Raw genomic sequence first — 23601 nt, 5'->3', positions numbered from 1 at the left:
ATGTGTTGACTATGTTATAGATGTAAATAAAAAGATTATATTTTCCAGAATAGAAAATCATTGACTCAACAGAGCTTTAAAAGCATCAGGCAGTGACATATTAATTGTAAATGTATTTTGAAAACAGTCCCAGAGTATACTATTATTAATCACTCTTCATTACACATATTGTATTCCCTGAAGTTTTAACTCCTCTTTGCTCCCTTCCTCTTGCAGCTCCTGATGATTGTGATAATTTCTTGTTTCCCAGACTGGAAGAAAGTACTGACAGTGTAACCCCACACTTCCTTAGGCTGCTGTCAGATTAATGACACTTTGCAGAGGTTTTGGCAATGGTCTTTTGGGACCAAGATATCAATTCACATACTGGCTGGACTTTCACAAGATAAAGCACAGCTCGGGCTACCTTCTTAATCAAACTTCTTCTGCAGCAGGGAGTTTCCATACCCTAAGATTCGGGTTCCCAGTTGTACATCCGATACAACTACCGAATCCCATGTGTCAACTAAATGGATATGCAAAGGCATCATGGTCACACCATTATTCTGGACATCCTCTCCCTGCCCCACACTCTCTTTTCCATTCTTTACATTTTTTTCTAAGTTTTGAAGTCACATTTACAGTCCTAGTCTGAGAGCCCTAAATGCAAGATACTCAACTGAGATTAGTGCTGCTACTTGAATTTGTCACTGGAGGAGGATGGAATGGGCAGAGGTGCAGGAATGATGTATGCTTTAGCTTCTCCTTAAAGACTGAAAGCTCCTCAGTGATGCTGCTAGCCTGAGGAAATAGAAGCACCACAGCTGCAGCATATTAGTTGGATATATATCACCTTAAATGACCACTTCTTCAGGCAGCTGATCCTGGAACCCAAAAGGCGAGAGGAAATTCTTGATTTAGTCCTAATTGGAGCACAGGATCAAGTCCTCAAAGGTGACTACAGATTGACCACTTGGTATAGTGACCATCATATAATAAAAATGTCCATTAACGGCAAGTAGCCAGAGTGTGTAAGGATAGTATCTCTAGTCTCTGTTTGCAAGAAGCTGGGAATGAGTGATAGGGAATGGATCACTTGATTTTCTGTTCTGTTCATTCTCTCTGTGGCACCTGGCATTTCCATTGTCAGAGGACAGGATATGGGGCTAGATGGACCTCTTTTTATCACCTAGTATGGCTATTCTTATGTTCATGTGGTTATACTACCTCCTGGGCCATATCAACATGTGCCTTTCAGCACATGCTAGGATGTATTTTGGGATCTCATTTCTTAAACACGCATCTCTACTCAAGTAAGGGTATGTCTACACTACCCCGCTAGTTCGAACAAATGAAGCCCGGGATTTGAATTTCCATGAGGCGTACAGCTAGTTTGGATTAGAAGCCTAATCCAAACTAGCTAGTCCGTGCCGCATGTAGCCACGTGGCACGGAGTCCGAACTAACCGGCATTTAAAAATGGCGTCGGCCGGCTTCATGCAAATGAAGCCCGGGAAATTCAAATCCCAGACTTCATTTGCAAGTGCGGATGACTACATTACCCCCGCTAGTTCGAACTAGCGGGGTAGTGTAGACATACCCTAAATGAGTTATAAATAAAGGACATCATTTTAGTTGCCCTCCCCTCTCCCACCCTCTCTCTTCTCTTCTCCCACCTCCTTTTCCCAGTCTCCCTGAGTTTTGTTCAATAAAGAGAGATTCTATTTTTGACCACACGTTTTCTTTATTTTGTACATCAGGAAGGGGGGCTAGGGAAGGGTAAGTGGGAGGAGGTGAGGGAGGAATAGGGTACGAGCCCCTGATGGGGCGGACTGGGCTGGCTCTGCAGGCTTCTGGGGCGGAAGCTCTCCTGCAGCCCCCTAATTGCCCCCTCTCCCCAGATGGCAGCCTGCGGCAAGTGCAGCCGGTCTGATGGCCGAGTGCTGTGATGTGCGCAGTGTGGGCACTTAGGGCACTCCAAGACAGGACTGCTTTGCAAGCGGGGCACCCCTGAGAACTGTCTGTCCGGGGTGGGGGTTGGGTCCCTTTAAGCATAGCCCTCGGCTAGCCTGAGGCAGCAGCTCCACGCTCTAAGTCCTCATCTGATGCCCTGCCGGCACTGCTTCCGATCATCCTTAACCCCGCTTCAGGGTCCACTTAATGTGGACATGCTAGTTCGAATTAGCAAAATGCTAATTCGAACTAGTTTTTAGTTCTAGATGTGCTAGTTCGAATTAGCTTAGTTAGAATTAACTAATTCGAACTAAGTTAGTTCGAATTAGCGCTGTAGTGTAGACATACCCTAGGTTACAAAGAAATCTGCTTATGCATGATAGTTAATATGGATTCCATTGCAAAAGCTAGTAAGTTACATCATAAGACTAAAAATAGGAAACTACTGCCTAGGCATAGCACATCTACAGGGGTTTTAAAAACATTTTAACATTTTAAATCATATTCTAAGTATGGGCTATGGGCCAGATCTTGCCACTCAGACTCAGATTGGTACCTCAAACCCAGTCCAGCAAACACTTACACCCGTGCTTAATTTAAAGGATGGGAGTACTCCAATTTATACCAGTGACAACACCATTCTTAAACTAAAATTTAACTGTAAATGGTTGCAGGATCAAAGTCTTATTCCTCAAGTAGTCTCACTGATTTTAGTGAGGCTACTTGAAAAAAAGAAGTTATTGCACAGAAGAGCAGAATCCAGCCTACAATTCAGTTTTGGTAGACAATTTAAATCCCAGGTGATCACCAGGAATGTATATGTTGGCATTTAATAACCATGAAATAACTGCAGTGTATGTCTTATTTGATATTAATCTTAAATGGTTTTAAATGTTATATTAGAATTCTATGCACAGGAACTGTCTTACTATACTGAAATTAAATCTGCATTTGGTGACCAAAAATATTTGTAAAAACTGTATGCACTGAAGTATGAAAAATCAATTAGAACTTACCACCATTCTGAGGCATATTTCAAATAAAATAAAATAAATTATCTGAAAACTCAACCTATGATTACATACTTGAAAAAATAGATCTTATTTTCTATTGTTGCAGATCACAAAGGCTTTTAGTAAATGAGAAATATTTTGATTCCCACTTTTATATAGTTATTAAAATTATACAAATGATTTTTGGATACCATAATGAATTTGTGATAAACCAGAAAACAACAGTGCCTAGCACAATGGGATCTTGTCCTTGTCTAAGGCTTTTAGGTGCTATGATAAAACAAATAATAAATAAAATAATAGTAATAGTTCATTTACCGTGCAAAGAACATCATTCACTGAGTCTTCAAAAAGCTTTTTTTTTTTAGAAATGCCAAAACTTTCTCCTTTGCTTTTATAATGATCCTTTACCCATCTATTCAGTACACATTTATCCCAAAAGCTGTCTGAGACATGTTTTAACTTGGGAAGGTCTGATTTAAAACAAACAAAAAATAAATGAAAAATATGCCCCACTGAAGTAAATTCTGCCTAGACAGAGAAGTGGTATTCTTTTACTAACAGGTTTTCTGTAAGATAGAAACTCACTAATGAAAAGTATCAGAGGGGTAGCCGTGTTAGTCTGAATCTGCAAAAGCGACGAGGAGTCCTGTGGCACCTTATAGACTAACTGAAGTGTAGGAGCATAAGCTTTCGTGGGCAAAGACCCACTTCGTCAGATGCATGTGACATGCATCTGACGAAGTGGGTCTTTGCCCACGAAAGCTTATGCTCCTACACTTCAGTTAGTCTATAAGGTGCCACAGGACTCCTCGTCACTAATGAAAAGCAAAACATTAGAATACAGGAATTGCTATAGTTGCCTTTTGGAGCACCCAGTCTCTGGAACCCACAAGAAGAGAGGCAATTTCTGATTTAGTCCTAAAGCACAGGATCTGGTCCAAGAGGTGAATACAGCTTGACCACTTGATAATAGCGATCATTATATAACTAAATTTAACATCCATGTGGCAGGGAAAAAATACAGCAGACTAACACCATGGTGTTTAATTTCAGAAAGAGGACTACACAAAAATGAGAAATTTAGTTAAACAGAATTTAAAAGGTACAGTGCTAAAAGTGAAATTCCTGCAAGATGCACAGAAACATTTTAGAGACAACATAATAGAGGCTCAACTTAAATGTATACCACACATTTTAAAAAAGAGCACCCAAAAAGTGACAAATTGTCAAAATAAACAGTAATAAGTCATCAGGACCAGACTGTATTCACTTAAGTGTTCTGAAGGAATTCAGATGTGAAATTGCAGAACCACTAACTATAGTTTGTAACCAATCATTTAAATCAGCTTCAGTACCAAATAATTGGAAGATAGCTAATGTGGTGACACATTTTAGGTGATCCAATTACAGGCTAGTAAGCCTAAATTAACTACCTGGCAAACTGATTGAAATGATGGTAAAGAACAATATTATCAGTCATATAGATGAACATAATATGTTGTGGAAGAGTCAACATGGCTTTTGGTAAAGGGAAGTCATGTCTCATCAATCTGCAAGAATTATTTAAGGGAGTCAACAACCATGCAGATATAGATACTTAGATTCTAGGAAAGCCTTTCAAAGTCCCTCACCAAAGGCTCTTAAGTAAAGTAAGCTGGCATTGGATAAGAGGGAATGTCCTCTCATGGATTGCTAATTGGTCAAAAGATAGGAAACAGAGTAGGAATAAATGGTTAGTTTTCAGAATGAAGAGAGGTAATTAGTGGTGTCTCAGAGAGGCCTGTACTAGGACCAATCCTACTGAATGTATTCATAAATGATCAGGGAAAAAAGGGTTAAACAACAACGTAGGAAAATTTGAAGATGAAAGAAAATAACTTAAGATATTTAAGTCCCAAGCAAACTATGAAGAGCTACAAAAGGATAGCTGGGCAAGAAAATGGCAAATGTAATTTAATGTAGATAATGTTGATAAATACAAAATAATGCACATCAGAAAAAATAACCCCAACTGTATATTAGCTGTTAACACTCAAGAAAGAAATCTTGGTGACATTTTGGATAGTTTTCTGAAAACACACACTCAAACTTCAGCGGCAGTCAAAAAAGAGAACAAAATGTTGGTAATCATTAAGAAATATATAGATAAGAAGACAGAAAATATCACATTTCCTCTGTATAAAATGGCTTGCAAACAGGTGCTGTGAACAGGGAGTTTGGAGAGGGAGTTCTCCAGATAAAGAAGGAAGCTAACACAGGATCCTTGAGGGAAGTGGTCTTCTGTAGTGTGTGTTTGTGTTTGGGGTTTTCTTGCTGTGTGGTGAACTTGTGTTTAGCTGTTTTATTTGTTTTCTTTTTGTTTTTTTCTCTTGCCCCTTTTTCTCCCTCTCCCTCTTCACAAAGTGTGTGCTGTGGCTGGCAGGAGAAAACTGTGAGCTTCTAATCAGGCTTTGAAATCTAGAAGACTCTGCTCATTGGTTGAGCCTTAATCAGGGGGAGGGGCTATCAGGCAGTCTAGGGCTTTATAAAGAAGTGAGTCAGTGACCAGTTAGCCTGTGAACTGGGGCTGTTAACAGGCAGTTTGGAGAGGGAGTTGGGAAGGGGGTAAGATACACTCACCATTCCTTAACATTTTTTCACTACACTCCTTCCCTTCAAGGAGGCATTTAATAAAAACTGAGGAATCTCTCAGGAGGAAGCCAGGTAAGAATAGTGATAGGGCTGCTGTTGTTACCTGCACATCATGTGCCATGTTTGTCTTCCTCCCAGAAGAAAGAAGGAATTTCATCTGTACTAAGTGCAAGCTTGTCACCATTTTGGAAGAAAAAAATGAGAGGACTGAAGACCCCCAAGTATCGACCCTATGTTCTATCAGAGAGGATGAAGATTTCCTCGATAGAAGGCAGCATTTAATCCTCCAAGTACAACAGGCTGAAGAGCCAGTCAAGGCAGTACAGGACAAGGAAGTAAACTGGCAGCATGTAACCTCTAGAAGGAGAAGGTGGCCAACTCAGGTATCACCCATTCCTCTAGAGGTAAGTAACTGTTTTCAGGCTTTCTCCATAGGCACTGTGGTTGAGAATGCTTTGGCAGGGACCTCTCAGGGAAGAAATCAGAAGGGAATACCATCTACTGGAAGGCATGGGATGAGTAGTCCTATGGATGGGAATTTCACGACCACCACCCCGATCTGCCATCCAGACCTGCAATCTCGAGAAGTGTGCTGCTTACCAGGAGCTCGCATTCAGGATGTGACCGAGAATCTTCTGAAAGTAATTAAACCTTCGGATCACTACCCCTTCCTGCTTCTTTATGTAGGAACTAATAATACGGTCCAGAATGACCTTGAGCAGGTCACAGCAGATTATGCAGTGCTGGGAAGAAGGATCAAGGAATTTGAAGCACAAATGGTATTCTCGTCCATCTTTCTAGTTGAAGGAAAAGGTCCAGGTAGGGATCATCGAATTGAGGAAGTAAATGTGTGGTTGTGCAGGTGATATCGGAGAGAGGGCTTTGGTTTCTTCAACCATGGGACTCTGTTCCGGGAACAAGGATTGTTAAGAAGAGATGGGATCCACCTAACCAAGAGAGGAAAGAGCATCTCCGCAAGCTGGCTTGCAAGTCTAGTGAGGAGGGCTTTAAACGAGGTTTGTTGGGGGATGGTGACCAAAGCCCTGAAGTAAGTGAGGAAGTCGGACACCGGGAAGAATCACAAGAAGCAATGAGCAATAAAGGAGGACCCCTAATTCGGGTGGAGAAGGCAGGGCGATCAATTAGTTATCTATACACCAATGCAAGAATCCTGGAAAACAAACAGGAAGAATTAGAAGCTCTGGCCTAGTTAAAGAACTATGATTTGATTGGAATAACAGACTTGCAGGGAAGAGTCGCATGACTGGAGCACTGTCATGGAAGGGTATAAACTGTTCAGGAAGAACAGGTGGGGGAGAAAAGGAGGGGGAGTTGCATTGTATGTAAGAGAGCAGTATGATTGCTCGGAGCTCTAGTACTTAGAGAAAGAAAAAACTGGGTTAAATTTAGAGGTGGAAGCAATTGGATTGATGTTATGGTTGGTGTTTGCTATATACCGCCAGATCAGGTGGATGAGGTAGACGAAGCTTTCTTTGGACAACCAAGAGAAGCTTCCAGATCGCAAGCCCTGGTTCTCATGGGAGACTTTAATCACTCTGACATCTGTTGGGAGACCAATAAAGCAGTACACAGACAATCCAGGAAGTTTTTGGAGAATGTTGGGGATAACTTCTTGGTAGAAGTGCTGAAAGAACCGACCAGAGGACATGCGCAGCTTGACCTGCTGCTCACAAACAGGGAAGAACTAGTGGGGGAAGTAGAGGTGGGTAACAACCTGGGAAGCAGTGACCATGAGATGGTACATTTCAGGATCTTGACCATAGGAAGAAAGGATAGTAGCAAAATACACAGCCTGGACTTCAGAAGAGCAGACTTTGACTCCCTCAGAGAACTGATGGTCAGGATTCTGTGGGATGCTTACATGAAGGGGAAAGAAGTCCAGGAGAGCTGGCAGCATTTTAAAGAAGCCTTATTAAAGGCACAGGAAAAAATCATCCCAATGCGCAGAAAGAAAAGCAAATATGGTAGGCGACCAGATTGGCTTACCGGGGACATCAATGGTGAGCTTAAACACAAAAAGGAAGCTTACAAGAAGTGGAAACTTGGACAGATAACTAGGGAGGAATATAAATAAATTGCTCGAGAATGCAGGGGCGTTATTAAGAAGGCGAAAGCGCAATTGCAATTGGCAAGGGATGTGAAGGTCAACAAGAAAGGTTTCTACAGGCATGTTAGAAATAAGAGGGTGATCAGAGAGGGTGTGGGGATGAGGGAGGTAACCTAGTGACAGATGATGTGGAAAAAACTGAAGTACTCAATGCTTTCTTTGCCTCTGTCTTCATGGACAAGGTCAGCTCCCAGACTAATGCACTAGATAACGCAGTATGGGAAGGAGGTGGAGAGCCGTTGGTGGGGAAAGAACAAGTTAAGAACTATTTAGAAAAGCTAAACATACACAAATCCATGGGTTCGGATTTAATGCATCTGAGAGTACTGAGGGAGTTGGCAAATGTCATTGTGGAGCCTTTGGCCATTATCTTTGAAAACTCACGGAGATTGGGAGAGATCCTGGATGACTGGAAAAAGGCAAATGTAGTGCCCATCTTTTGAAAAGGGAAGAAGGACAATCCAGGGAACTATAGACCAATGAGAATTACCTCAATCCCCGGAAAAATCATGGAGGGGATCCTCAAAGAATCTATTTTGAAGCACTTGGAAGAGGGGAAAGTGATCAGGAATAGTCAATTAGATTTTTCAAAACCACTATCTTGTCCTTTCTCAATCTTCTTCTTTCCAAACTAAACAAGCCCAATTCTTTCAGTCTTCCCTCATAGCTCATGCTCTCCAGACCTTTAATCATTCTTGTTGCTCTTCTCTGGACCTTCTCCAATTTCTCCACATCCTTCTTGAAGTTGTGCCCAGAATAGGACACAATACTCCAATTGAGACCTAATCAGTGCAGAGTAGCGCGGAATAATGACTTCTCATGTCTTGCTCACAACATTCCCAAAATCGTGTTTGCTTTTTTCGCAACAGTGTTACACTATTGACTCCTAGTTAGCATGTGTCCACTATGACCCCTAAATTCCTTTCTGCAGTACTCCTTCCTAGACAGTCACTTCCCAATCTGTACTAAAGTCTTGGTATTCCACCACATCCACCACTTTTCTCTTATCCACAAGACTTGTTATCCTATCAAATAAAGCTATCAGACAGGTTTGACATGATTTGTTTTCTACAAATCTGTGCTGGCTGTTATCTATCACCTTATTTTCTTCCAGGTATTTGCAGATGAATTTCTTAATTACTTGCTAGATTAACGTTCCTGGCACAGAAATTAAAATGACTGGTCAGTAGTTTACTGGGTTGTTCTTATTTCCCTTTTAATAGATGGGCCCTATATTCACCCCTTTTCAGTCTTCTGGAATCTCTCCGGTTTTCCATGATTTTTCAAAGATGATAGCTATAGGCTCAGATACCTCTTCTATCAGCACCTAACAGCACTGAACACTGAGAGCTAGGACTGTTGGCTGGAAGCAAACTTTATGGAACCAGGGGAAACTTGGCCACAGCCATGAAAAGTGGACATCAGCTAAATAAAATCATTCCGAATGATGGATGTTTCCGGACCAGAAAATTCTGGACTAGAGAAATTCAACCTGTATTTCTTCACACAATGCACAGTGAAACTGTGGAACCCTTGCCAAAGAATTTTGTGAAGACCCACACTATAAAGGATTCCAAAAAGAACTAGATAAATTCATGCAAGATAGGTCCATCAATGTCTATTTAGCCAAGATGGCAGGGGAGGTGTCCCTAGCCTCTGTTTGTCAGAAGCTGGGCATGAGTGATAGGGGATGGATCACTTGATGGTTATCTGATCTGTTCATCCCCTCTGGGACGCTTGGCATTTCCATTGTTTGAAGACAGAATACTGAGCTAGATGGAGTTTTATTGTGACCAGTAGGATGGCTCTCCATCTAGCATCTTGTCTCTAACTGTGACCAGTAGATGATGCATCACAAAAGGTGCAAGAAACCAGCAATGTGAAACAAAGGGATAAACTACCCATACCTAAATTTCTCTGAATACACAGTAGTTCAAAGTTGGCCCTGAAGTATCTGTATTCTTTCAAAATTCTTATTTACTAGAACTCTAAATAGAGTAATTACTTTTTTACATGTAATTATACTTCAGAAATAATATTAACTGCTGTTGGTGATTAATTTGTAATATGTTTGTATTTAAAATATTAAGTAACAAAAATTAAAGCAGTCTGGGGCTGCAGCAGGCAGGAAGATCAGCCTGTCTTGGAGGTGCTAAAGGGCTGCTGGCTGGGAGACTCTTAAGTAAGTGTCTCCCAGACAGAGGCTTCCTCTGGCATCTCTGTCCCTCACATACCCCAAATACCTCCCCAGGTCACATCCAAGCCCTCTGCACCCCCTTCCCCAGGTCACAACTCCCTCCCATACTCTGTACTCCCTCCTATTCCCCTCTTCCAGGCCAGAATCATCTCCTGCACCCAAGCACCCTTCCGGACCCTGCACCCAGATGCCCTGTCCCAGCTCACGACCCGCACTCTTTCACCCAAACACCCTCTTAGACTCTACACTATTTACTGCATCCCAGTCCCTTATCCTGTGTGCCCTTCTGCACCCAACGTCTACCTTAGACTCTGTACCCCCTCCACAGAAAAGTGTGACCCTTGACCGCTTACCAAAATCTTTGGCCCCCCCACCAAAAATTAGTACCCACCTCTGTACTAGTGTGAACAGCCAACTTCTGTTGCTATTGGTGGTGCATATCCACACATGCCTCAGTGCACATAATGAAATATATTCTGCACATGGATGGAAAAAATTCGAGGTGACAGTGGTGTGGATTAACGTAGATTTCCCTGCCACTTGATTATACAAGCATTATACTATTATCACCACATTGGTACATTGGTAGTACAAAATCAGAAGATTTTTCTGGACATAACTGTAACATCTCCAAGGTGGCAAAACTCTTGTTTTCCATAAATGAAGAGCAAAATGATCATTCTATTATTATTTTAATGGAAATTGAGGAAAACAGAAGCAATGGAAAAAGTAGAATGAGAGAGATAGCACCAGCATTAGAACAGAGCACTTGGGAGGGTATGTAAGGTCCTGAATTCACTGCCCTCTGGCTTTCAAGGGGTCACCCAATAAGTGTGCTGCTGCCTAGGAGAGAGAGAGAGAGAGAGAGCTACCCATTTAAAAATGCACTTAACAGAAAAGTAACAAGTTAACAGAAGAAGTAAAAGCAACCTCCCTGCACATAACACATAAAACCTCTCTGCACACATCATATAACTACACATAACAAACTACTATTTACTGACTGGCAGTTTAACATAATTGAGAGTTTTCTCTTATTAGTAATTGCAGGATTAGGCCCTTTGGGTCTCTTTGAAGTGATGTACAACAGCTAGATTTCCTGATGCTATCATTTGTTCTTTACTTTCACAAACAGACGTGACAATGCCTCTTATTTTCAAATTAATAATCATATCCCACACATTACAAATCATTAGAACTTAGTAGTTAGCAAGCTGTTCCATTTTGATGACTATACTTGATATTAGATCATTTGGTAGTTGCTAGGGTACAGAGCTGCTAAGTCTCATTCATGCAGAGAGTTTATTCCCTGTGTTAGTTTCCAAGCTACCTGTCTTCCTGAATGAGAAGATTCATAATGGATTTGATGATTTTTATAAAGCTAGGCTCTTGCTCATAGTATTTCCAAACAATCTTTCTCATTTTAATCCTGACCTTGAACTTCTTATGTATGGTGTTCATTGCTGTCTTTCTGTTCCTACGGTTTTCACATTAGATAAATTATCCTCCTATCTTGCATCTGATGAAGTAGGTCTTTGCCCACGAAAGCTTATGCTCCAACACTTCAGTTAGCCTATACGGTGCCTCAGGACTCCTTGACACTTTTGCAGATTCAGACTAACATGGCTAATCCTCTGATACTTGCCTCCTATCTTGTTAATATAATTTGTTTTTCAATCTTGTTTATCTCTAACAATATATTAATTAGCAGAATCAATATTTCTTCAACATAGGATACAGTTTATAATTCAGATAGCAATTTGAATAAGAAAAAAAACCTAATTATATAACAGTGCAAAAAGAAACATAATAACAGGCTTTATTTTGTTCATACTTTGAAGAACTCCAGAATTAAAGAAATATCAGGAACCCACATGAAGCTATGGCTCATATCTTTTAAATGCACCATTTAATCTCATGATCACTTAAATAATCTTCACCCCATCTTTTTTGGAAAAATAATAGACTTGTGATTTTACACCAGCAAATTCCATTATTCACAAAAAAACAAAATAGAGTAGATTTGTATACAGTTATTTCAATCATATCATTAGTATAGGGAAACCAACTGATTTTCTATTATTTATATTTATAGCATTATGGCTGTAATTGCTTCTTTATAGACAAACAAATGAAGACAAGATATCCCCTATACACATTTAAATTCTGCTCAAATAATATAGGAACAAAGGAGTTGGGAGACATAGAGGAAATGTTTACACCTTTATATAATACAAGAACTAGGGGCCATCCAATTAAATTACTAGACAGCAGGTTTAAAACAAAAGGAAGTACTTTTACTTAGAACAAACTGTCAAACTGCGAAACTCATCACCAGGGGCTGATGTGCAGGCCAAAATAATAACAGGGTTCAAAAGAAAAATAGATAAGATCATGGAGGAGAGATCTATCAATAGCTATTATTGGCTGGTCAAGCATACAACACCTTGCTCTGAACACTCCTTGTCTCTGTTAATCAGAAGCAGGGAGTGGATGACACAGGATGTATCACTTGATAATTACCTGTTTTGTTCATTCCCTGTAAGATATCTGGTACTGTCCACTGTTAGAAGACAGGATACTGGGCTAGATGGTCCATTGGTCTGAGTCAGAATTGCAGTTCTTTTGTTTATAAGTACATAAAATGTGAATTGCTGTATGGTCAGAATAGATATAGTCTTTACTTCAGAACCCTGTAGTTAGGGGGGCAAGGCCTGAAGCTTGCTTGACCACTTGCTCACAGTACACCCTCCTTTTTGAAAAGCATCGATGTGGGGGTAAGGAAGGCTCACAGCCAGATCCCCGTAGCAGAGGTTTTCTTTCAGGTTGCTACAGAGCATCACTTCTCCAGTAATTAGCCTTTTTCATTCCCCCTGCCTGGGGCTGCTGAAGCTCCCTTTTTATTATATCACCCTTCTCCCCAGAGTGTGCTCAGCTGTGCCTGAAGGATGGGGCTTGCCTGGCCCAGAACTGGTCCCCAAAATGGAGGCACCCAGACTCAGTAGTTACTTTCAGAAATGCCAGCATATACCGGTGGTCAGCAACCTTTGGCATACAGCCCATTTTGTTTATGTTGACTATCTGCAGGCACAACCCTCTGTTGTCACTGTGGCTGTGGTCCACCATTCTTGGCCAATGGGAGCTGTGGGAAGCAGCAGCCAGAATGTCCATGCAGCCAGTGCCACTTCCCACAGCTCCCATTGGCTGGGGATGGCGAACTTCAGCCACTAGGAGCTGAAAGGGGCTGTGCCTTGGCAAATAACCCTTGGCATATCCCTATTTATATATCGTCATAAACACACACACACACACACACACACAGTGCCTGGCAACACCATATGTAATGGTTATGTCTTAAAATGGACTTACAATGAGGAAGAATTCATGATTCTCACTACAAGTAAGTGATCTCACTGAGTGAAATTTCACTGTCAGTTTTTATGAACATTGATATCCTTTTCTGTGAAGCTTTCTGTTTGTTTTCTCTGTATGAAATTTCAATAGCAAGTCACTGAAATTTGGCTGACTGAAATTTGTCCTTGGCAGTTTGACCTTTTATTGCTGATACATATCTTTTAGAAACGATCGTCTAGCTACAAAGAATCAGCTAGATGGATTTTAGCTAAATTTTCACCATTATTCTTTGTAGCTAAAAGTGTGCTCACCAGGGGTTGCTGATGGATGCAATTTCATTGGATAAAATCTTCTGTCACACAAATATAAGCTCTGTCATGCACACACAATTTTCTACACCAGTATTACCGCTTCTCTGTCACATTTCATATTACAATGCAGAAGGTTTTTCTTGGAATGGGCAGCAAGCACATGTTCATGTGCATCAGTTCTCTCTCAACAATTTTGCCCATCCTTCCACTCCCTCTTAACCATTAAAAAATAAGAAATTTGTCAGGCTCTGTGGTGAAGCAGATGGGTTGCAAGACACACCTCAGATCTGCTCCAAATCTACCAGAAAAAAGGAAAAGATGAGTTAAACAAGTTCAAAGCCTCTTCTTCACTCATAGGTACACACTTTCCATTACCACTATAGCCATGACCATAAACCAACACAGTCATCCATTTCCCCTTCACCAATCTATTCTTCTCCTAATACTAATATACCAATAGCCTCAACTACTAGTGTTGGGAAGGGGTACCTTACAGAGAAAAAAGACAGATTAAAGGGGTAAAGAATTAAGGTCCTGCTGTATCATTTAGAAGTATCTGTGGAAATGAAAATGGGTGGATTAATTTTTTTTAGCTTTTGTGTCAAGAAAGTTTGTGGTACAACCTTGAGTGTTTTATAGTGCAGTATGGAGGAGATGGGGGGTTGCAGGTGTTCTATTTTGATGAAGAAAGAGACAGAATATCAATCGAGGAATTCCAGCAGAAGAACTTCCAGCAGAAAAAATGGGGCTTCAGGAGAGGAAGGTAAGTTTTAAACCATTATTTCTCCATCCCAAGAACTTTTCTCTAGTGCTGGGTGATTTACCACTTTATTCTACCCATTTCCTCACCCCTATTGTATGTCTCTGATTAGTATATGAAGAGAAAGAACTAGAAAAGTATTCTTTAAATATCTGGCTTTTAAACTATGCAGCCAGAAAATTATGCAATATGTATTTTAACTGAGACCCAAGCGCTTTGTTTTAAGTGGAGTATGTACAAGCTTACTCATCACCCTACCTGCAAATTTCTAAGTTTCTTGCCCTTTCAATTTCCTTGTCAGGCAGCTAATCTTGTAGATGCACTATTAAAACACAGGAAGAAAAGCTTCACTTAACCTGACATTTTCAGAAGAAAACTCCAGTTGAATAAAAAATGTTTGACAAAGCCTACTTTTGTTTCTACTGTCACATATTCAACAGTGCCTAACTGTTTTATCTATGGTTTGACAAAATTCAGGCCAATTTCTGCTCATATGTCTGTGTTCTTCTACACAATCTGAATGACAGAAATTTCAGAAATAGTTTAAGGACTAAAGTATTTAGTCTTTACCGTTATTAAGAAGGGAGAGTAATACAACTATTAATTAAACAGAAATTGCCTATATGGTTGAAAATTCAATTAAAAAATACAAATATGAGAAATAGAAATGTGTATTTTAAATACGTCCTACTTCAAATTTACCATGAAAAAAATTAAAGAAAACATTGAAACAAACAAACAAAGAAAATAAGTTAAATTTTCAGAACATGTTTTGAGTTACTAAAATGGGGTTTGGTTTCAAATTTTTCCAGTTGAAAAAATGAAAATATTGATATAAATAAAAAAAGGATGAAAAATAATCTTTTGTCAAACACTGACAAAAATTGTGACAAACTCCATTAGTAGGTACTGAATGCTAGTGTTTAGCAATGTAGCACTGTAGATTTGAATAGTTCTAAAAAAAAGTAGATGCCTTTATTCTACACAGTAAATATAAATTCTATCTACAAAGGTGTATTTGTGTTCCATGTTACCGTAAGTTCATTTTTCCCTGTTCTCTGACTGTAGCTTCATGACTTCTCACAATATTCTTTGGTGGTCTGTAAAGTATCAAGGCCAACAGACACACATTTTATTTAGTGCTGTTTATGATATACATTTTACAAACAGACAGACAACTCTATAGAAGTGTTGTTTATTAGGCAAAACATAAGTACTCTAGGATAGCTAAGTTATTCTTTACTATATGTACTCCATTGCAATATACAAAATGTATTCATGGCTCATGGTAATCAACAAAAAATTACATTGCCACTGCTAACAATACACATTATTTGCTTGATATTTAATTTTAGTCTTTGAAATGGATTTTTGATATCTCATAGTCTTAGATGGTTGCTCCAAAGGCATAATTGCTGGCCACTATTTTACAGAGTATTTCTCTCTGTTTGGCTGCATGCAGTATTAGGGCATAATGAAAAATATTGCCGTTTGTGAAGTGGAGTGAAGGTCCTTGCTTTAGCAGAATGCACAATCAGGCTGGTTGAAGAGCCAGAATTTAAATTCACTCATGGAGTTTTGTGTAGAATACCTAAACAGGAAAGTAAAGTATTAAGACAGAAAGAATGCCAAGTATCTTCCTTGGAACACTGTAGATATTGTAGTATGCATTATAAAATGTTCAGATAAACATGGTTGCTCAGAAAATGTTCTGAGCAGACAGTACCTAGCAACAGAATATAATTAACAGGGATTTCCTAATGATATAGGTATACAAAGCTTAGACATGGGCTGAGAAACAATCACTTTATTTTGAGTGATTGTTGCTATGCTATAATTATCTCATTTGGCAGTAACTAAATCAATCAATCAATCAATTGTTTAGCTGATTACATAATTATTTAATGATTCTCACTTTCTAAGCACTAGCACAGAGCTAGGGTAAGATGATGGTACTTGTTCATTATGATGAATGCATTTGTTAATTTTTGTTTTGTTAAGGGGCAACATCAATACATTCAGAGCAAAATAGTCTTGACAAAGGAGGGCTGACTCTATTTAGAAAAATATATCCTTCTACAGAATTTAATGGCTACATGAATTTCAAAAATCCCTAATAAAGTATGGAATGGATAGGAAATACCTAAACGGTGATTAAAAAGGAAAACGTTCTTGCTCTTTGAAAGTTCCAGTGCATATACAATACAACATATCTATATACTGATGTGTGTAACTGCCTGCAGGTAGATTTGAACTTGAGACCTCAGGATATTAGTGTAGGATCCTCTATAACTTGAGCAATCAAGCCAGCTACCTCTCAAATCAGGTTGTAGGGCTCTCTCATTCTTATCTTTTGCTGTAAGTAATCTAAGTGCCACTACATGGGACAGTGAACCACACCCACTAGGTGTGAGGGTTACATGCGCACATGTGTAATGTATATAATAAATTTCCCACTATACAATATCAGTAAAGCACATGTCAATTAGACTGGATAATTAAAAAAATCTCAGAGGGATAGCCATGTTACTCTGTAACTTTAAAAATGAGTGGTCCTTATACCTTACCTGTGGTAGTTCAGAGTGCATGTACACAGCACCCTTCGCTTGAAATAAGTTATGCAATTTGAGCTTATTTTATAATTTGGTGGTGTCTACCCAGCGCCAAATTTTAAAATAAGTCACTATTCTGAAATGTCCATTAACCCTCGTGGAATGAGGGCTACCGGGATGTCGGAATAAGCCACCTGTTATTTCAAAATCTATTTTGAAATAATGGGCTGCTTCAATAGACCCGGAAAACGCTATTTTGGGATACTTCTGGCATCCGGAAATAGCTTCGCAGTGTAGACATACCCTAAAAGACTACTAAAATATATAGAACCGGGAGCTTTCATGGGCAAAACCCACTTCATTAGATGAATTGGAGTGGATGAATTAGCCAATTGGAAGAAGTTGTCAGTGGGGAATCATCATAAATGAAGATTGGAGGGAGGGATAAAGTTTCAGGTGGTGTTCCACAGGAATCACTACTAGGCCCAATAAAATTCAACACTGTCACCAATCAAATGATATACTGAAAGTACATATAAAATTATTGCTTATAAAAATCTGTGAGTGACACAAAGATTGCAGCATGGTAAGTAATGCTGGGGACAGGGCAGAGCAATCTGGATAGCTTGGCAAGCTAGGACCATGCAAATAAAATGCTCTTAAAATACCCAATTCCGAAGTTATTGATCGAGGAACAGGGAATACAAGCTTTATCTTGTGTGGCTAATGTAGTCATTCGAACTTGCAAATGAAGCCTGTGATTAAAATATCCCGGGCTTTATTTGCATGTTCCCGGGAGCCGCCATTTTTAAATGCCCGGTACTTCGAACTCCCTGCCCACGGCTACACGCGGCACAGGCTAGGTAGTTGGAACTAAAGCCCCTAATTCAGACTACCGTTACTCCTCATTGCAGGATATTTTAATCACGGGCTTCATTTGCAAGTTCAAATGACTACATTAGCCACCCTACTTCGAACTAGGGTGGCTAGTGTAGACATACCCGTAGAGGGGACTGAAAAGCGGTGACCCTGAAAATGATTTATTGGTTGGAGCGGGCTTCCCTTAGGGGGTAGCAGGCTTACTCAGCAGGACAGCCTCCAGCATCTTGGGTGTGTGGGAGCATAAGACAACTTGGGGACCTCACAGCCAAGTCACAGTCTGTTTAGGATTCTTTCTTTCTATTGTGTCCTGGCCCAGGGCCCAAGGGAGCATTTCCATCTCAGCTGATACCCCAGACTATCCTCCATTTTCCACCTCTATGTCCCATTTTAAGCAGGTCCTCCAATAGGAGCATGTTCTAAAGTTTCTGAGAGGTGCAATTTCTTAGCCCAGTACTGCTCCATCACTCCTTTGGTCCTAGTGAGGGTTCTATAAAGCCCTTACTATCTGAACCCTGACACAATTAATTTTATATGTTACTTAAATAAACAATGCTTTATTGAGCTCTAAAGATGTGTGGACTTCATACAGGAAGATCTGGATGATCTTGTAAATTAGACAATGTAGCACTTTAAAGACTAACAAGATGGTTTATTAGATGATGAGCTTTCATGGGCCAGACCCACTTCCTCAGATCAAATAGTGGAAGAAAATAGTCACAACCATATATACCAAAGGATACAATTAAAAAATTGAACACATATGAAAAGGACAAATCACATTTCAGAGCAGGAGGGGGATGCGGGGGGGGGGGAGCAAGGAAGGTAAGTGTCTGTGAATTGATGATATTAGAGGTGGGGAGAGTAGGATGTCTGTGAGCTAATGGTATTAGAGGTGATAATTGGGGAAGCTATCTTGGTAATGGGTAAGATAGTTTGAGTATTTGTTCATTCCTTCTTGGAGAGTGTCGAATTTTAACATGAATGACAGTTCAGAGGATTCCCTTTCAAGTGCAGATGTAAAAGGTCTTTGTAGCAGAATGCAGGTGGTTAAGTCATTGAGAGAGTGTCCTTTCTGGTTAAAATGGCAAGAAACTGTTTTTTCTTTGTGATCTTGTCTGATATCTGTTTTGTGGGCATTAATCCTTTGGCGAAGTGCCTGAGATGTTTGTCCAATGTACATAGCAGACAGAAAATTTCGGCACATGATAGCATAAATTATATTTCTGGATGTGCAGGAATATGTGTTCTTGATCTTATAACTCACTTGGTTAGGTCCAATAATGGTATCAGCAGAGTGAATATGTGGACAAAGCTGGCAATGGGGTTTGTTGCAAGGGAAGGTACCAGGGTTGGTATTAGTGTGGTATGTCCTATTTAGGGATTAATAACAAGAATTTTAGTTATAAGCTGGGAACACATCAGTTGGAAGTATCGGAAGAGAAGACCTCGGAGTCCTGTTTGATCACAGGATGACTATGAGCCGCCATTGTGACATGGCTGTGAAAAAGGCTAATACGGTCTTGGATTGCATTAGGCGAGGTATTTCCAGTAGGGATAAGGAGGTGTTAGTGCCATTATACAAGGCACTGGTGAGACCTCATTTGGAATACTGTGTGCAGTTCTGGTCTCCCATGTTTAAGAAGGATGAAATCAAACTGGAACAGGTACAAAGAAGGGCCACGAGAATGATCCAAGGAATGGAAAACCTGTCTTATGAAAGAAGACTCAAGGAACTTGGCTTCTTTACCTTAACCAAAAGAAGGATGAGGGGAGATATGATTGCTCTCTTTAAATATATTAGAGGGATAAATGTCAAGGAGGGAGAGGAATTATTTAAGCTCAATACCAATGTGGACACAAGAAAAAATGGATATAAGCTGGCTATTAGGAAGTTTAGACTTGAAATTAAGCGAAGGTTTCTAACCATCAGAGGAGTGAAGTTCTGGAACAGCCTTCCAAGGGAATTAGTGGGGGCAAAAGACCTATCTTGCTTCAAAATAAAGCTAGATGGGTTTATGAGCGGATGGTTTGATGAGGTAACATGATCTTTGCAATTAATTGACCTTTCACTATCAGTGGTAAATAGGCCAATCGTGGAAAGATAGGAGTTGCTATAGAGAACTTTTTTCTGGGTGTCTGGCTCATGAGTCTTGCCCACATGCTCAGGGTTCAGCTGATCGCCATATTTGGGGTCGGGAAGGAATTTTCCTCCAGGGTAGATTGGCAGAGGCCCTGGAGGTTTTTCGCCTTCCTCTGTAGCATGGGGTACGGGTCACTAGAGGGAGAATTCTCTGCATCTTGGGGTCTTTGAACCATTGTTTCAAGGACTTCAATATCTGAGATATAGGTGAGAGGATTATTCTAGCAGTGGGTGGATGAGATTCCGTGGCCTGCATTGTGCAGGGGATCAGACTAGATGATCAAAATGGTCCTTTCTGACCTTAAAGTCTATGTGTCTATGAGTCATAAGCCTCAGAAGACCATGAAGAGCCTGCTAAGTGTTAAGTCAATCTATTCAGTACAAAGGTTAGCCTAGTACACTGCAGCAACTTTTATAGCATTTGAAGGATAGAGCCCCGGTTGCATGCAAGCAACTCAACATAACCTCCAAGTGAGATGCTGTAGCTAAAGAAATAATGTGATTCTTGGCTTTGGCAAGACTTAAACTAAAATTCTAAGGACAGCTCTAGTGTAGCTATTTTAAAAAGCATGTTGCAACATTGGAAAGAGCTCAGTAAAGAGCCACCAAAATTATTTGAGGGCTGAAGAAAATACCTTAGAGACAAATACTTTAAAAGCTCAATTTTCTAGTTTACCAAAAAGAAGACAGAGAAGTGAATTGATTAGGGGATGTAAATAATGTTGTAGGGAGAAAATACTAGGAATTCACTAAAGAGCTCTTAAATCTACTAGAAAAAAGTCATAATAAGCACAAGTGGCTGGAAGTTGAAGCCAGACAAATTCAAGTTAAGGCACATACTTTTAACAGTAAGGGTAATTAACCACTGGAAAAACTGTCAAGGAAAATGGTGGCGTATCCATCTCTTGATGTCTTCAAATCAAAACTGGATGCCTTTCTAGAAGATATTCTTTAGAGAAAAAGTAATTGGATTCAATACAGAGGTAAGTGTAAGAGCCTATATTATACAGGAGTTCAGAATAGATGATTTAGTGTTCCTTTTGCCCCTTCCCCCAACCTTTCTGGCTTTAAACTCTAGGGGGGTATGTCTACACTACAAAGTTAGTTCGAACTAACAGACGTTAGTTCGAACTAACTTTAATAGGTGCTACACTAGCGCTCCGCTAGTTCGAATTTGAATCGAACTAGCGGAGCGCTTAGTTCGAACTAGGTAAACCTCATTTTACGAGGACTAACGCCTAGTTCGAACTAGCTAGTTCGAACTAAGGGCTGTGTAGCCCTTTAGTTCGAACTAGTGGGAGGCTAGCCCTCCCCAGGTTTCCCTGGTGGCCACTCTGGCCAACACCAGGGAAACTCTATGCCCCCCTCCCGGCCCCGGACCCCTTAAAGGGGCACGGGCTGGCTACGGTGCCCGTGCCAGGTGCAAGCCTGCCAGCACCCAGCTAGCAGACCCTGCATCTGGCACGGCACAGAGCCACCCACCCGATGCCCCCCAGCCCACCCCCTCTTGCCGGGACCAGGCTGGCGGCTCCCGGGAGCTTGCCCTGGACCGCAAGAGGCGGGCACCTTCCTGGGCTAGTGCGGACATCGTGGACCTCGTCCACGATCTCCGCACTAGGCACAGGAAAGTGGCCATCTAGGACAGAAGAGCTGCCAGCCTGGCCACCCAGGAGCATGAAAATCAAGGGGGTCCACTGAGACCCCCGACCCTGAGCCCTGAGCTTACAATGGCCGTCCTGGGTCAGACCAAAGGTCCATCTAGCCCAGTAGCCTGTCTGCCGACAGCGGCCAACCCTAGGGACCCTGGAGGGGATGGACTGAAGACAGTGACCAAGCCATTTGTCTCGTGCCATCCCTCTCCAGCCTTCCACAAACTTTGGGCAGGGACATGGAGTGGTCTACCCCCTGGCTAAGACCACTCCATGAACCCAACCTCCATGACTTGATCTCACTTCCCTTTCAACTCTGTTCTAGTTGTAGCCTTCACAGCCTCCTGCAGCAAGGAGTTCCGCAGGTTAACTCTTTGCTTTGTGAAGAACAACTTTCTCTTACTAGTTTGAAGCCTGCTACCCATTCCTTTCCTTTGGTGTCCTCTAGTCCTTCTTTATGGGAACTCAGGAAGAACTTTTCTGTGTGCACCCTCTCCACTCAACCCCTGCTTTTAGAGACCTCTATCCTGTCCCCGCTCCATCTCCTCTTTTCTAAGCTGGACAGTCCCAGTCTCTGTAGCCTCTCTTCATCTGGGACCTGTTCCCAACCCCTGATCATGTTAGTTGCCCTCCCCTCTCTCAGCCTTTCTCTTCCCCTCTCCCACCTCCTTTTCCCAGTCTCCCCCAGTTTTGTTCAATAAAGACAGAGTCAATGTTGGAAGAAACGTTATCTTTATTTTGTACATCAATAAGAAGGGGGGCTAGGGAAGGTTAAGTGGAAGGAGGTGAGGGAGGAATGGGGTACGAGCCCCCGATGGGGAGGACTGGGCTGGCTCTGCGGGCTTCTGGGGGTGGAAGCTCTCCTGCAGCCCCCCAATTGCCCCCTCTCCCCAGATGGCAGCCTGCGGCAAGTGCAGCCGGGCTGATGGCCGAGTGCTGTGATGTGCCCAGTGTGGGTACGCCGGGCAATCCAAGCCAGGACTGCTTTGCAAGCGGGGCACCCCTGAGAACTGTCTGTCCGGGGTGGGGGTCGGGACCCTTTAAGCACAGCCCTCGGCTAGCCTGAGACAGCATCTCCATGCTCTAAGTCCTCCTCTGAAGCCCTGCCGGCACTGCTTCCGGCCATCCTTAAGCCCTGTTCAGAGTCCACTCAATGTGGACTTGCTAGTTCGAACTAGCAAAACGCTAGTTCGAACTAGTTTTTAGTTCTAGATGCGTTAGTTCGAACTAGCTTAGTTCGAATTAACTAATTCGAACTAAGTTAGTTCGAACTAGCGCTGTAGTGTAGACGTACCCGGGCTGTGTCTACACTGGGCCACTTATTCCGGAAAAGCAGCTGCTTTTCTGGAATAAGCTGCCAGCTGTCTACACTGGCCGCTTGCTTTTCCGGAAAAGCAGTGACGATTTACTATAAGAAATCAGCTGCTTTTCTGGAAAAACTATGCTGCTCCCACTCGGGCAAAAGTCCTTTTTCCGGAAAACTGTTCCGGAAAAGGGCCAGTGTAGACAGCACAGTAGTCTTTTCCGCAAAAAAGCCCCGATCGCGAAAATGACGATCAGGGCTTTTTTCTGGAAAAGTGCGTCTACATTGGCCACGGACGCTTTTCCGGGAAAGGGGCTTTGCCAGAAAAGCTTCCTGCCAATGTAGACGCTCTTTTTCTGGAAATACTTATAACGGAAAACTGTTCCGTTTTAAGCATTTCCGGAAAAAGGTGCCAGTGTAGAGACAGCCTAGGAATATACCTGCATATTTGGTCTTCCACTGAGAATTGCTACACTGAACATATTATCCTGTCTGTGTTGTAGCCATTGAATACCCTAAATATATGCTATTCAAGGACAATGTGGGATATGGAGGTATGAAATATCGATTCATGTGTTTTTTTTAAATTGTCGTTCAGACCAAATACAAGCGTATCTACTATCATGTGATGGAAATGTATTCTTTGGGAAGAGTAAAAGACTCAAGTATTTGAACATTACACACTACTGGTTCCTGCAGCTCTCTAAGGGTTGTCCTAGTGATCTTGTATGTTCAGATATTTAATGC

General features: G+C 41.3%; 1 protein-coding gene across 4 annotated transcripts in view; it reads right to left on the bottom strand.

Moving 5' to 3' along the window:
- Positions 1 to 23601, bottom strand: part of NALF1 (NALCN channel auxiliary factor 1) — a 433683-nt gene that overhangs the window by 392283 nt on the left and 17799 nt on the right. For 2 of the 4 annotated variants that reach the window (XR_012900560.1, XR_012900561.1), the window contains one exon: positions 15551 to 15919. The exons of the other annotated variants lie outside the window; for them this stretch is intronic. The gene's annotated coding sequence lies outside the window, so the exon portion shown is untranslated. Of the gene's footprint in view, positions 1 to 15550; positions 15920 to 23601 lie in introns of those variants that run through there. 4 annotated transcript variants of the gene reach the window in all.

This window comes from Pelodiscus sinensis, chromosome 1 (genome assembly GCF_049634645.1).
Source record: "Pelodiscus sinensis isolate JC-2024 chromosome 1, ASM4963464v1, whole genome shotgun sequence".
Lineage (NCBI taxonomy): Eukaryota > Metazoa > Chordata > Testudines > Trionychidae > Pelodiscus > Pelodiscus sinensis.
This window is presented reverse-complemented; position numbering and strand designations above follow the sequence as displayed.